The sequence below is a fragment of the Onthophagus taurus genome, chromosome 10 (assembly GCF_036711975.1).
Source record: "Onthophagus taurus isolate NC chromosome 10, IU_Otau_3.0, whole genome shotgun sequence".
NCBI classification, from domain to species: Eukaryota; Metazoa; Arthropoda; class Insecta; order Coleoptera; family Scarabaeidae; genus Onthophagus; species Onthophagus taurus.
Window position 1 is genome coordinate 1,407,576 of NC_091975.1, and position 14,242 is coordinate 1,421,817.

A 14,242-nucleotide genomic window follows, 5' to 3' on the forward strand; every position below is an offset into this window, starting at 1 on the left:
TTTTTAGTTATAAACAATAAAAAACCCAAATCAAGAAGTAGTCGGTTTTGGATAAAAAGAATCGTTATATCTCAGAACCTAAAAATGTTCGGAGAAAATGTTTTGGATAAAAATTATTTGTAACCAACCAATATAACATTATCTGCAACAATTTATCTCTCAATTATAATCATTGCCAACTTAGCGGATTTAAAACCCGAAATATTTCAAATTAGGCGCATTTAACAACAAAATCGTTTTTATCTCAAAAATTAAAAGCCGTAGATGAATATAATGTTAATAAAAATTGTTCATAATACATCCACAAAGATATTATTTATCAACAATATCTTTCTAGCTTGTTCGCATTTTTAGTTATAAACAATAAAAAACCCAAATCAAGAAGTTCTCGGTTGTGGATAAAAAGAATCATTATATCTCAAAACCTAAAAATGTTCAAAGAAAATGTTTTGGATAAAAATTATTTGTAACCAATCAATATAACATTATCTACAACAATTTATCTCTCAATTATAATCATTGCCAACTTAGCGGATTTAAAACCCGAAATATTTCAAAATAAGGCGCATTTAACAACAAAATCGTTTTTATCTCAAAAATTAAAAGGCGTAGATGAATATAATGTTAATAAAAATTGTTCATAATACATCCACAAAGATATTATTTATCAACAATATCTTTCTAGCTTGTTCGCATTTTTAGTTATAAACAATAAAAAACCCAAATCAAGAAGTTCTCGGTTGTGGATAAAAAGAATCATTATATCTCAAAACCTAAAAATGTTCAAAGAAAATGTTTTGGATAAAAATTATTTGTAACCAACCAACATAACATTATCTGCAACAATTTATCTCTCAATTATAATCATTGCCAACTTAGCGGATTTAAAACCCGAAATATTTCAAATTAGGCGCATTTAACAACAAAATCGTTTTTATCTCAAAAATTAAAAGCCGTAGATGAATATAATGTTAATAAAAATTGTTCATAATACATCCACAAAGATATTATTTATCAACAATATCTTTCTAGCTTGTTCGCATTTTTAGTTATAAACAATAAAAAACCCAAATCAAGAAGTTCTCGGTTGTGGATAAAAAGAATCATTATATCTCAAAACCTAAAAATGTTCAAAGAAAATGTTTTGGATAAAAATTATTTGTAACCAATCAATATAACATTATCTACAACAATTTATCTCTCAATTATAATCATTGCCAACTTAGCGGATTTAAAACCCGAAATATTTCAAATTAGGCGCATTTAACAACAAAATCGTTTTTATCTCAAAAATTAAAAGGCGTAGATGAATATAATGTTAATAAAAATTGTTCATAATACATCCACAAAGATATTATTTATCAACAATATCTTTCTAGCTTGTTCGCATTTTTAGTTATAAACAATAAAAAACCCAAATCAAGAAGTAGTCGGTTTTGGATAAAAAGAATCATTATATCTCAGCACCTAAAAATGTTCGGAGAAAATGTTTTGGATAAAAATTATTTGTAACCAATCAATATAACATTATCTACAACAATTTATCTCTCAATTATAATCATTGCCAACTTAGCGGATTTAAAACCCGAAATATTTCAAATTAGACGCATTTAACAACAAAATCGTTTTTATCTCAAAAATTAAAAGGCGTAGATGAATATAATGTTAATAAAAATTGTTCATAATACATCCACAAAGATATTATTTATCAACAATATCTTTCTAGCTTGTTCGCATTTTTAGTTATAAACAATAAAAAACCCAAATCAAGAAATTCTTGGTTGTGGATAAAAAGAATCATTATATCTCAAAACCTAAAAATGTTCAAAGAAAATGTTTTGGATAAAAATTATTTGTAACCAACCAACATAACATTATCTGCAACAATTTATCTCTCAATTATAATCATTGCCAACTTAACGGATTTAAAACCCGAAATATTTCAAATTAGGCGCATTTAACAACAAAATCGTTTTTATCTCAAAAATTAAAAGCCGTAGATGAATATAATGTTAATAAAAATTGTTCATAATACATCCACAAAGATATTATTTATGAACAATATCTTTCTAGCTTGTTCGCATTTTTAGTTATAAACAATAAAAAACCCAAATCAAGAAGTTCTCGGTTGTGGATAAAAAGAATCATTATATCTCAAAACCTAAAAATGTTCAAAGAAAATGTTTTGGATAAAAATTATTTGTAACCAATCAATATAACATTATCTACAACAATTTATCTCTCAATTATAATCATTACCAACTTAGCGGATTTAAAACCCGAAATATTTCAAATTAGGCGCATTTAACAACAAAATCGTTTTTATCTCAAAAATTAAAAGGCGTAGATGAAAATAATATTAATAAAAATTGTTCATAATACATCCACAAAGATATTATTTATCAACAATATCTTTCTAGCTTGTTCGCATTTTTAGTTATAAACAATAAAAAACCCAAATCAAGAAGTAGTCGGTTTTGGATAAAAAGAATCATTATATCTCAGAACCTAAAAATGTTTTGGATAAAAATTATTTGTAACCAATCAATATAACATTATCTGCAACAATTTATCTCTCAATTATAATCATTACCAACTTAGCGGATTTAAAACCCGAAATATTTCAAATTAGGCGCATTTAACAACAAAATCGTTTTTGTCTCTAAAATTAAAAGCCGTAGATGAAAATAATATTAATGAAAATTGTTCATAATACATCCACAAAGATATTATTTATCAACAATATCTTTCTAGCTTGTTCGCATTTTTAGTTATAAACAATAAAAAACCCAAATCAAGAAGTTCTCGGTTGTGGATAAAAAGAATCATTATATCTCAAAACCTTAAAAATGTTCAAAGAAAATGTTTTGGATAAAAATTATTTGTAACTAATCAACATAACATTATCTACAACAATTTATCTCTCAATTATAATCATTGCCAACTTAGCGGATTTAAAACCCGAAATATTTCAAATTAGGCGCATTTAACAACAAAATCGTTTTTATCTCAAAAATTAAAAGCCGTAGATGAATATAATGTTAATAAAAATTGTTCATAATACATCCACAAAGATATTATTTATCAACAATATCTTTCTAGCTTGTTCGCATTTTTAGTTATAAACAATAAAAAACCCAAATCAAGAAGTTCTCGGTTGTGGATAAAAAGAATCATTATATCTCAAAACCTAAAAATGTTCGGAGAAAATGTTTTGGATAAAAATTATTTGTAACCAACCAACATAACATTATCTGCAACAATTTATCTCTTAATTATAATCATTGCCAACTTAGCGGATTTAAAACCCGAAATATTTCAAATTAGGCGCATTTAACAATAAAATCGTTTTTATCTCAAAAATTAAAAGGCGTAGATGAAAATAATATTAATAAAAATTGTTCATAATACATCCACAAAGATATTATTTATAAACAATATCTTTCCAACTAGTTCCCATTTTTAGTTATAAACCATAAAATATAAATCTAGAAATTGATGTTTTTGGATCAAATATTATGTATTTATCTCAAAAATTAAAAGCTGTGGATGAGAATGATATTAATAAAAATTGTTTATAATACATTATAAAAACATAATCTATAAACGATTTCTCTTCATCCAAGCCCTATTTTTAGTTATCAACAACAAAATTCCCAAATCTCTAAATTGACGTTTTCAAATGACGTTTTTATTATTACTCAAAAACTAGGAATGGTAGATTAAAATATTGTGAATGAAAATTCTTTGTAATTAACCAACATAATGTTATTCATAGTCAATTATAATCTAACTTTGAGATCTGGGTTGTGAACAAAATATGATCATGACTAAAAGCATAAGTTAATGTCTGGGAGGCAACTTTTTTAGCAACAAAGACGTTTCCAGAATCTGCTAATCATGGCAAATTGAAGAGTGGTGATGGTAATACTTGTATAGCAAAGATCAGAACTGACAAGATAAACGAAAAACGATAGCTGGGCAAAGATGTTGTCTCGGAGATGTATCATGATAGGATGGGATACAAAATACTCGGTGTTGAAGACATACTTATGTAGAATAAAGAATGCTGATGCGTGAATAACAATTTGAATCAAAAAATGGTTAAAGAAATAATACTTCCAAAGTTAATAACCGTAAATGTCAAAAACAAAGAATTAAATCGACATTAAACCCAGCCTTTAGGGAATTATTAAAGGCACATCGTTTCGGTGTACGTTCTGGGCATTATCGTTGGTCGTTCCGTACGACGTTTTCTCAGTATGTGTTATTTTTGCATCCCGGGGCTCCCCTTTAACGACCATGTCGCCGCCAAATGTATGCGCATTATATGAATCCTTCGATCCTGAGAGGTATTTGCAAGTATAAACGGCGATAGACGACGAACTGTGTGAGCGGCACTCTTATTGAGAAGAGAACCCGCTCAATGTCGACTTTATTTATTATAAATAGACCGTCGATTTTCAATGAGACAACTCAACGAAAATATCCATAATCTAAATGAAAACTGAACAACTTTTCTCCCCACCACAAGTATAAAATAACAATTTAAAGATAAATTTGTTAACTTTATCGAATAAATTTTACGACTAGCATGTTTTATTGGTACCTTCACCGAAGGAAACTTAATGAAAATCGATATTTGGGATCGTTCACGTAGAGAATGTGCGTTTCTTCAATTACGGTTCTCTCTCTTTCTGCTTCTTTCAATTACGGAAGCCGTAAAACTTCTTTCACGCTGATCTTTTTTTTTCTGAACGTTTGGCACTTTTCACTCCTATTTCGTCGCAGCTTTCACTATTTTCCACCAAGTTTCATCGGGTTTTCTAGATAATTGTAATCCACCGCGAATTTCCTCGTCAACAATTATTTTCGATGTCGATGTTGGGCGCGCACTTTCTTTACTTACTTTTTTTTTCTCTCTTTCTCCGTTAGAAATTAGCAGCTGGTTGACTGTGAAAAAGAAAACGAATATGGCCCATACGGCTCTTAGCCGATGGCATTTTGAAATGAGTAAGTGGAGCAAATCGTAATATATACTTTTTTTTCGACCATAAGATTGAAATCTCATCACATAAAGATTTTTTTTAAGGAATGTAAATGTTTATGCGTAATTATGTTAGGTGAAGCTCATTTAGCGAAATCGATACTGAGAGGTTTTAGCAGATTTGCAATTTTGATCGTTCAGGCGGGATTACGCTCGGAAGTGCCCGCTTTTGCTAGTTTGCGACCGCTAATCGCGTCGTTTGACACGATTTTTCGAACACAACCAGACCACGACCATCTAACATTCATTTATGTAGAAACACACGCGGGGAGAACCCGTAATTGTATTTAATCACATAGAAATGCTAAGTTCCAGGCTGTTATTAATTGTAGAAACGGTAATTAGTGTGCCAACTTAGTCTGGTGAAGATAAACACAATTTTAATGACTCATATTTTGGCGAATTGTATTTGTTATTGATAGATATTCTTGTTTGGTGTATCTCGTGATTCTTTTAAACAACGTGAATTCCTCGCCAATGTTCCTAGGCGTGGTGCTAATAACGCTAAAGTGGTTAGAAAGTCGTCCACTTATGGTAATGGAGTAAATAGGTAAATTTGGGTTACGCTATGGGATATAAATAGGCTCGAGCTACTTCTGGTCACAGAGTCTCTTTGATTCCGAACGATGTAATTGTAAATTTATGCGGAAAGAAGCCGGTCGGTTCGAGATTTATCGTCATAACTCGTCGTCGTATCAATCACCGAGATGTGCTGCTCCGGGTTGATTTTTGTCTTCATACGAAGCTTTAAGATGAAGTTTCTCTAGACTTTCTGGTTTTTCATTTAATTTCTCCCTGCGCATCCAGGGAGAGCGTATTAGATTTCTAACGACGACTGCAATCCTGCTGTTACATTCGAGACACGTTTGGATCGTAGGTGAAAATCTACACAGCGTGTATTCCGGTACAGTTCGACGTCTGATCGGTTTCTAAGAACAAACATCCATTCCCATTTAGTTTCCAAGATCAGCGATTACCAGAAGTATACTTTAACATTTAATAATTATCTGTCTCTGCCTAAGTAGCATCCTTACAACTTGGCAAAATATCCCCAAACATCGAACAGAACCTAATTCTTATTCTATCTAATTGTAAGTTAATTATTGGATATACAGGGTGTAACAAAAAGAAATACACATTATGTTGTATGCACCTCTCGTCCTTTACCCACAAAGTAGAGGATCGGAAAGCTCAACCCTAATCAAACCAGAAAGCCTCGTCTGTTAAAATATAGTTGAATGACATTTCTTTAAAAATTGTTATCCCCACCTTATGCCTTCTAATATTAATTAAATTGTTCTAATTTTTTTTTGTCAATCCATTCTCTATCGTCCAACTTCTTATCTGTTGCCATCTGTGGTTTGTTTTCTTCATAGAAAAACTGAATGACAACCTCGATTAATTTCGATCGTAAAAGAACCAGAAAGAATTGAGGCGAAGAGAACGGAAGAGTACAATGGTGGCAAGTAAAGTAGATAAAGCGTTCGGCGACGTTTACTTTTCTTCATCTAGAAAGCGAATGAAGTTGATATTCTGCGTAATGGCCGGTACTGTTAGAGCGCGTTACATAATGGTCTCTCTTCACACGCCTGGCTTTTCACTTTCCGTCATTATGTCCCGTTAGGTGGAGAGGAACATGTGCCGGCCACGTTGTCGGATCGCCTCTTCTACTGTTGCTAACAGCTTTTTAATGGCAACTCTTTAATCTTGAACGCAAGGAAAAAAGGTCGTGCAGATGCAAAACGTAACGTTAAAAAGAAAAACTGAAAGAGGGAAATCAAGATAGACAACATAAGCAGTTATTTTAGTTTTTTTTGTTGTAGTTAAGAAGAAAAATTGTAGAGATAGTAAAAAGAACGGTAAAAAAGATATACATGAGAGGGAATTTTCACTTTTCTTCATACGTAACAAACTAGTAGGGATTACTTATACATGCATTAGATAACGGACTAAAAACCATAACTTCTGAACGGTGTTAGCAAAAAAGAGTCGCTTAGTAGAGAGAGAGCGAGCGCGGACGCGTCGAATGGTAATTAAGAGGCGCGATTACACTGGCAGTCGTTTGAATAATCTCGCATAATTTCGCGAGCGATTTTCATCGAAAACCGTTTCGTTTCCATCCGATAATGGTTCGTCGTGGACATAATAAGCTTATTGGCGCGTGACAACCTCACCGATTGTTATAATTGAATTTAATGGTTGAACGGTGACGGTAGTTTGTCTCGATTGTGTACAAATCGGCAAGGAATTGTTCTTATGTTCTGTTCACACTCTTTATCGCCACCAGATTTTTCATTTTTCTTAAACATATAAAGTACAACAAGGAAGCACGTATGGTTATGAACAAGAACAATAGATAATTGTCTTAATCTTTATGTTAGGAAAGAAAAAACAAAAAAAAGAGAAATGTAGCGAGTTCGAGTAATTATAGCATACAGAGTAATTGTATTAGAGCTTACAGTGTGGTCTTTCCATGTATCTTAAAGTAAAATAGTTTTCATTTACATTTTAGGAATTAAATTCACCCCAATAAAGATTTTGGAAGAACAGCAAAAAATTTATGGAATATTATTCGTCATTCGACATTAAATTAATCTATATCTCAAAAAGGAAAACAGATGGGAGAAATAATTTATATAAAAAACATTTATTATCAACCCAAAGAATAGATTTGAAGTGTATATTTAAAGCTGTGAGTCAGGTTTACCAACCAACCCAACTTAAAAGCAAAGAAGTCTATATATGTCGTTTTCGATATTAAACTAACAAGGGAAGTGTCACAACTGTGTCTCACCGATTTCGATGCAATTTGGTACAGTCATAGAATGGGCCAAAATAAGGTTCGCACATTTTTTTATACGTGCGGTAAAAGCCCCTGGGGCGAGTTATAAGGGTTGAAAGTTTGGAGAAAAAGTACGTTTTCACTTATATTTTGAAAACGAAAAGTGCTATCAAAATTTGGTAAATTGTAACTGATATTCATTTTAAAAGAGCTTTCTTTTGATGTGTCACACATATAGCAGAGGGTTAAAAAGGGCGAACTACCCCTATTTTTTTGGAATTATTTAAAAACCACCCTATCGATTTTGGCGGCATTAAGTATACTTCTAGTGCGTTCAAAAATATTAGTTAAGGGTTTTTTCCCATTCGCCCTAGATCAACCCCAGCGAAGTTACGGGGGTTAACATGTAAGCACTTTTCGTAAGAATGATGTGATAAAATTGTCAGGTATTTTGAAAATACTTTAAACAAAACCGTAAATTAGTCGCACAATAAAATGTTTAGTGTAAAATAAGGCATAATACACCATATAGGGGTTGTTGGGGTTATCCACCCCCTTAAAAATTAATTCTATCCCGGGCGTTATTTGTCGATTACGGCGAAATTTGGTACTGTGTTTGTTTTATATTTGAAGTAAAAATTTTTGAAAATGGTTATAAGGGTTACAAATTAGGGGTAGTTTTTTGTTTATACCTCGAAGATGAAAACTGCCATCGTAACTGTGGTATTGTTTTTTAAAAATCTATCTATCGATGTTCCACGAGGTAAACTACCCTCATTTTCTTTAAATAATAAATATAAAACTACTAGATAAATAAGATATTTTATTTATTTATGAGTTAAAAAGCAACTGACAAAAAAAATAGTTCAATATACCAAAGAAGTTTATTCTACATTACTAATTGACGTTTTTTATGTATTATATTAATTTTCAATATTAAATTTATTTTTATTCTACGTAGTGTTGGCAAAAATGAAAGTCGTGGAAAAAATGTTTTAAACATAAGGATTTTTTACACCATGCACATGTTATGACCGCTATATCCCCACAGATATCACACGTTGGCTTCTCACTCGAAAAGCAAACTTCCACGGGATTTTCAAAATGGTCTGGTCTCTCCTCTATATAGCCACTTGCAAACCATGCGTATTTAAAAACATTTATAAACCGAGGGGAAGCCAACTGGTTATGCGTCAACGATTGCAATTTTAATATGTTATCCCTCTGATGTAAATTGACATCATACTGGTAAAGAATAATCTGATCAGAGAATCTTCTAATAAAATTTTTCCATATTCTGAAACCAAATACATCTAGGGGCTGTATTTGACCTGTTGTCCCTGCAGGTATAGATAAATGTTTAAAATTAGTACCTGATGGAGTTATTTCACTAATAACTTCAGGACAATGGCCACTCCAAGAATCTAATAATAATAATGATTTAGAACCAGTATTTGGAAAATATACATTTTGGAGCCAATTTTTCATGTGTTCTGAAGTTAACTTTCCAGATTTTGATGCCAAAACGTATATATTGTCTGCTTTAAACATTGTATTTGCTACCCTCGGTCCAAAGCTGCCAGAGGGTTCTTTTAAAACAATAAAAAGTGGAGAAAGAAGTTTCCCATCAGCAGATATTACGGGTTGAATTGTGTAACTGTGCGTTGTAGATGACACCGACTGGACCACACTTTCTACGGTTTTAACTCCTAAATCGCTTAATGTTCTTCCCGAATGGAATTCCAAGTTAAAACCGCTCTGATCCGAATTGTAGGTGTTTTCAGGTCCATATATTTGGATTTGTAGCTTTGCCTCTTTAACGAAATCTTTTGCTAAAGTTTTTACTCGATCAACATTTCCAATTTGTTTTTGGGATAGAAATTTTGTTATTTTTCGGCTTACTAACCGATTTGCTTTCTTAAAACGTTGCACCCAGCTATGAGATGCTTTGAACAGTTGAGGAGATAAATTCTTTTCATTTCTAGCTTGTATAGCCCATCTGCGTATATCAATATCATGTAGTGGCAATTTATTATCTACGGCGGCTCTCGCTTGATTAATTACAAATTCGGTAATTTCTGCTAATTTTTCTTTGTATGTCCCTCTTTCTTCAATATATTTAGACCATCTGTGCAATTGGGTCTTTGACGTTACTTTTCGGTATTTGTTTTTTACGGTTTCTAGTTTCAAATAACCTTTCTTCCCACTTGTCCAGTAATTTACCGCCTCTAATTTGTACTCGTAGTCGATGTCATCCTTCAATGGACAATGAGCATCAGTATCTTCTACAAACCTGTCAGTTGTATCCTGGTCTTCAATAATTTGCTGACCGTCATTGATGCCATTGGATGAATCGAAAATTAATACAGTTTCGTCTTCAATTTGCATATTGTAGTCTTCCATACTTTCCATTAAAATACGCTGTATATTTTCTTTTAAACTAACTTCTGCTTCATTTACAGGAGTCTGGGGAATATTCATAACAGTAAAAACTGTCATTAGCAAATTTAAAACGTTTATTGGGTTTATTGTAACCATTGCTTCTGTCAGTTGCTCTGAAACTAAAATCTACCCACTGGGCACACGTTCTTTTATACTAGAAAAAACTATTTTGAGAAATGACCTTTAGCAAGCGGCACTAAAAAAACAAATATTGTGCCAAAATTTTTTTGGTAGGTGTATTTTTGGCAACATTATGTAGAATAAAAATAAACTAATAAACTATATAAAACAAACACAGTACCAAATTTCGCCGTAATCAACAAGTAATGCCCGGGATAGAATTAATTTTTAAGGGGGTGGTTAACCCCAACCACCCCTAAATGGTGTATTATGCCTTATTTTACATTAAACATTTTATTGTGCGACTAATTTACGGTTTTGTTAAAGTATTTTCAAAATACCTGACAATTTTATCACATCATTCTTACGAAAAGTGGTTACATGTTAACCCCCGTAACTTCGCTGGGGATGATCTAGAGCGAATGGGAAAAAACCCTTAACTAATATTTTTGAACGTGCTGGAAGTATACTTAATGCCGCCAAAATCGATAGGGTGGTTTTTAAATAATTCCAAAAAAATAGGGGTAGTTCGCCCTTCTTAACCCTCTGGTATATGTGTGATACATCAAAAGAAAGCTCTTTTAAAATGAATATCAGTTACAATTTACCAAATTTTGATAGCACTTTTCATTTTTAAAATATAAGTGAAAACGTACTTTTTCTCCAAACTTTCAACCCCTATAACTCGCCCCAGGGGCTTTTACCGCACGTATAAAAAAATGTACGAACCTTATTTTGGCCCATTCTATGACTGTACCAAATTGCATCGAAATCGGTGAGACACAGTTGTGACACTTCCCTTGTAAGTTATAATTCAAAAAATAAAAGAGATGGGAGAAATAATTTATGTCAAAAACATTTATTATGAACCAAAAGAATAGATCTGAAGCGTATATTTAAAGCTGTGAGTCAGGTTTACCAACCAACCCAGCTTAAAAGCAAAAAAGTCCATATATGTCATTTTCGATATTAAATTAAGTTATAACTCAAAAAATAAAAGAGGTGGGAGAAATAATTTATATCAAAAACGTTTATTATCAACCCAAAGAATAGATTTGAAGTGTATGTTTAAAGCTGTGAGTCAGGTTTACCAACCAACCCAGCATAAAAGCAAAGAAGTCCATATTTGTCGTTTTCGACAATAAATCAAGTTATAATTCAAAAAGCAAAAAAGATGGGAAAAATGATTTATGTCAAAAACGTTTATTATCAACCCAAAGAATAGATTTGAAGTGTATATTTAAAGCTGTGAGTCAGGTTTACCAACCAAACCCAGTTTAAAAGCAAACAAGTCCATATTTGTCGTTTTCGACAATAAATCAAGTTATAATTCAAAAAGCAAAAAAGATGGGAGAAATAATTTATGTCAAAAACGTTTATTATCAACTCAAAGAATAGATTTGAAGCGTATATTTAAAGCTGTGAGTCAGGTTTACTACCAACCCAGTTTAAAAGCAAAGAAGTCCTTATTTGTCGTTTTCGACAATAAATGAAGTTATAACTCAAAAAGCAAAAAAGATGGGACAAATAATTTATATCAAAAACATTTATTATCAACCCAAAGAATAGATTTGAAGTGTATATTGAAAGTTGTGAGTCAGGTTCACCAACCCAACCCAGCTTAAAAGCAAAAAAGTCCATATATGGCATTTTCGATATTAAATTAAGTTATAACTCAAAAAATAAAAGAGGTGGGAGAAATAATTTATATCAAAAACGTTTATTATCAACCCAAAGAATAGATTTGAAGTGTATATTTAAAGCTGTGAGTCAGGTTTACCAACTAACCCAGCTTAAAAGCAAAGAAGTCCATATTTGTCGTTTTCGACAATAAATCAAGTCATAATTCATAAAGCAAAAAAGATGGGAGAAATGATTTATATCAAAAACATTTATTATCAACCCAAGAATACATTTGAAGCGTATATTTAAAGCTGTGACTCACGTTTACCAACCAAACCCAGTTTAAAAGCAAACAAGTCCATATTTGTCGTTTTCGACAATAAATCAAGTTATAATTCAAAAAGCAAAAAAGATGGGAAAAATGATTTATGTCAAAAACGTTTATTATCAAGTCAAAGAATAGATTTGAAGTGTATATTTAAAGCTGTGAGTCAGGTTTACCAACCAAACCAGTTTAAAAGCAAAGAAGTCCATATTTGTCGTTTTCGACAATAAATGAAGTTATAACTCAAAAAGTAAAAAAGATGGAACAAATAATTTATATCAAAAACATTTATTATCAACCCAAAGAATAGATTTGAAGCGTATATTTAAAGCTGTGAGTCAGGTTCACCAACCAAACCCAGCTTAAAAGCAAAAAGGTCCATATATGTCATTTTCGATATTAAATTAAGTTATAATTCAAAAAATAAAAGAGATGGGAGAAATAATTTATATCAAAAACGTTTATTATCAACCCAAGGAATAGATTTGAAGTGTATATTTAAAGCTGTGAGTCAGGTTCACCAACCAACCCAGCTTAAAAGCAAAGAAGTCCATATTTGTCGTTTTCGACAATAAATCAAGTCATAATTCATAAAGCAAAAAAGATGGGAGAAATGATTTATATCAAAAACATTTATTATCAACCCAAGAATACATTTAAAGCGTATATTTAAAGCTGTGACTCACGTTTACCAACCAAACCCAATTTAAAAGCAAAAAGGTCCATATATGTCATTTTTGATATTAAATTAAGTTATAACTCAAAAAATAAAAGAGGTGGGAGAAATAATTTATATCAAAAACGTTTATTATCAACCCAAAGAATAGATTTGAAGTGTATATTTAAAGCTGTGAGTCAGGTTTACCAACCAACCCAGTTTAAAAGCAAAGAAGTCCATATTTGTCGTTGTCGACAATAAATGAAGTTATAACTCAAAAAGCAAAAAAGATGGAACAAATAATTTATATTAAAAACATTTATTATCAACCCCAAGCGTAGATTTGAAGTGTATATTTAAAGCTAGGAGTCAGGTTTACCAACCAACCCAAGTTAAAATCAAAGACGTTCATATTTATCGGTTTCAACAATAAATCAAGTTATATCTCAAAAAGGAAAAATATTTATTACCAACCCCAAAGAATAGATTTGAAGCGTATATTTACAGCTGAGAGTCAGGTTTACCAACCAAACCTAGCTAAAAGAAGCAAAGAAGTCCATATATATATTTAATTTAATTTAATTTAATTTGCCCAAAAAGAAATATACATATAAAGTATATACATATCATATACATATATATATATATATAGGGTACAGCATAGGTGATTACTAGAAAACTAGAAAACTAGAAAACCAAAAATAAATACATATATATCAAAGTAATAACCAACAAAATAAAAATAAAATAAAAATAAAAATATATATATATGTATATAAAAAAATATATATATATATATGTGAATATATATGTCGTTTTCGACATTAAATCAAGTTATAACTCAAAATGTAAAAGAGATAGGTGAAGTAATTTATAATATTTATAACAAAAACAATCAGTCTAAGCTAGCTAAGCTGTGACACAAGTTATAAAGTGCAATTTTTCTTTGTTGTCAATTAAATGTGACCATGTCAGCGCAATAATTTCAAGAATTCTTCTTGGTAGTTTCTAAGACTTTAAAGTCTTAAAATAGAAGGATACTAGGATATAAAGTAATAATCGTGATGAAATCTAAAATAAGCAGATTAAGAGAATAATTGAATAAGATAGTTTCATTCAATTTAAATTTAGATAATTATTTTAATTATTTGTGTTACGTTCGTATAATGATATACGTAACAGTACCAATTTGGGTAAAATAATCCAAACGTAGTGTTCTAATCGTCCCATTTGCAATGTAAAGAG

The 14,242-nt window shown here is 31.1% G+C and overlaps 1 protein-coding gene across 1 annotated transcript in view; it reads left to right on the forward strand.

Moving 5' to 3' along the window:
- LOC111413571 (serine proteinase stubble) overlaps window positions 1-14,242 on the forward strand; it is a 36,207-nt gene that overhangs the window by 2,942 nt on the left and 19,023 nt on the right. The window lies entirely within an intron of this gene.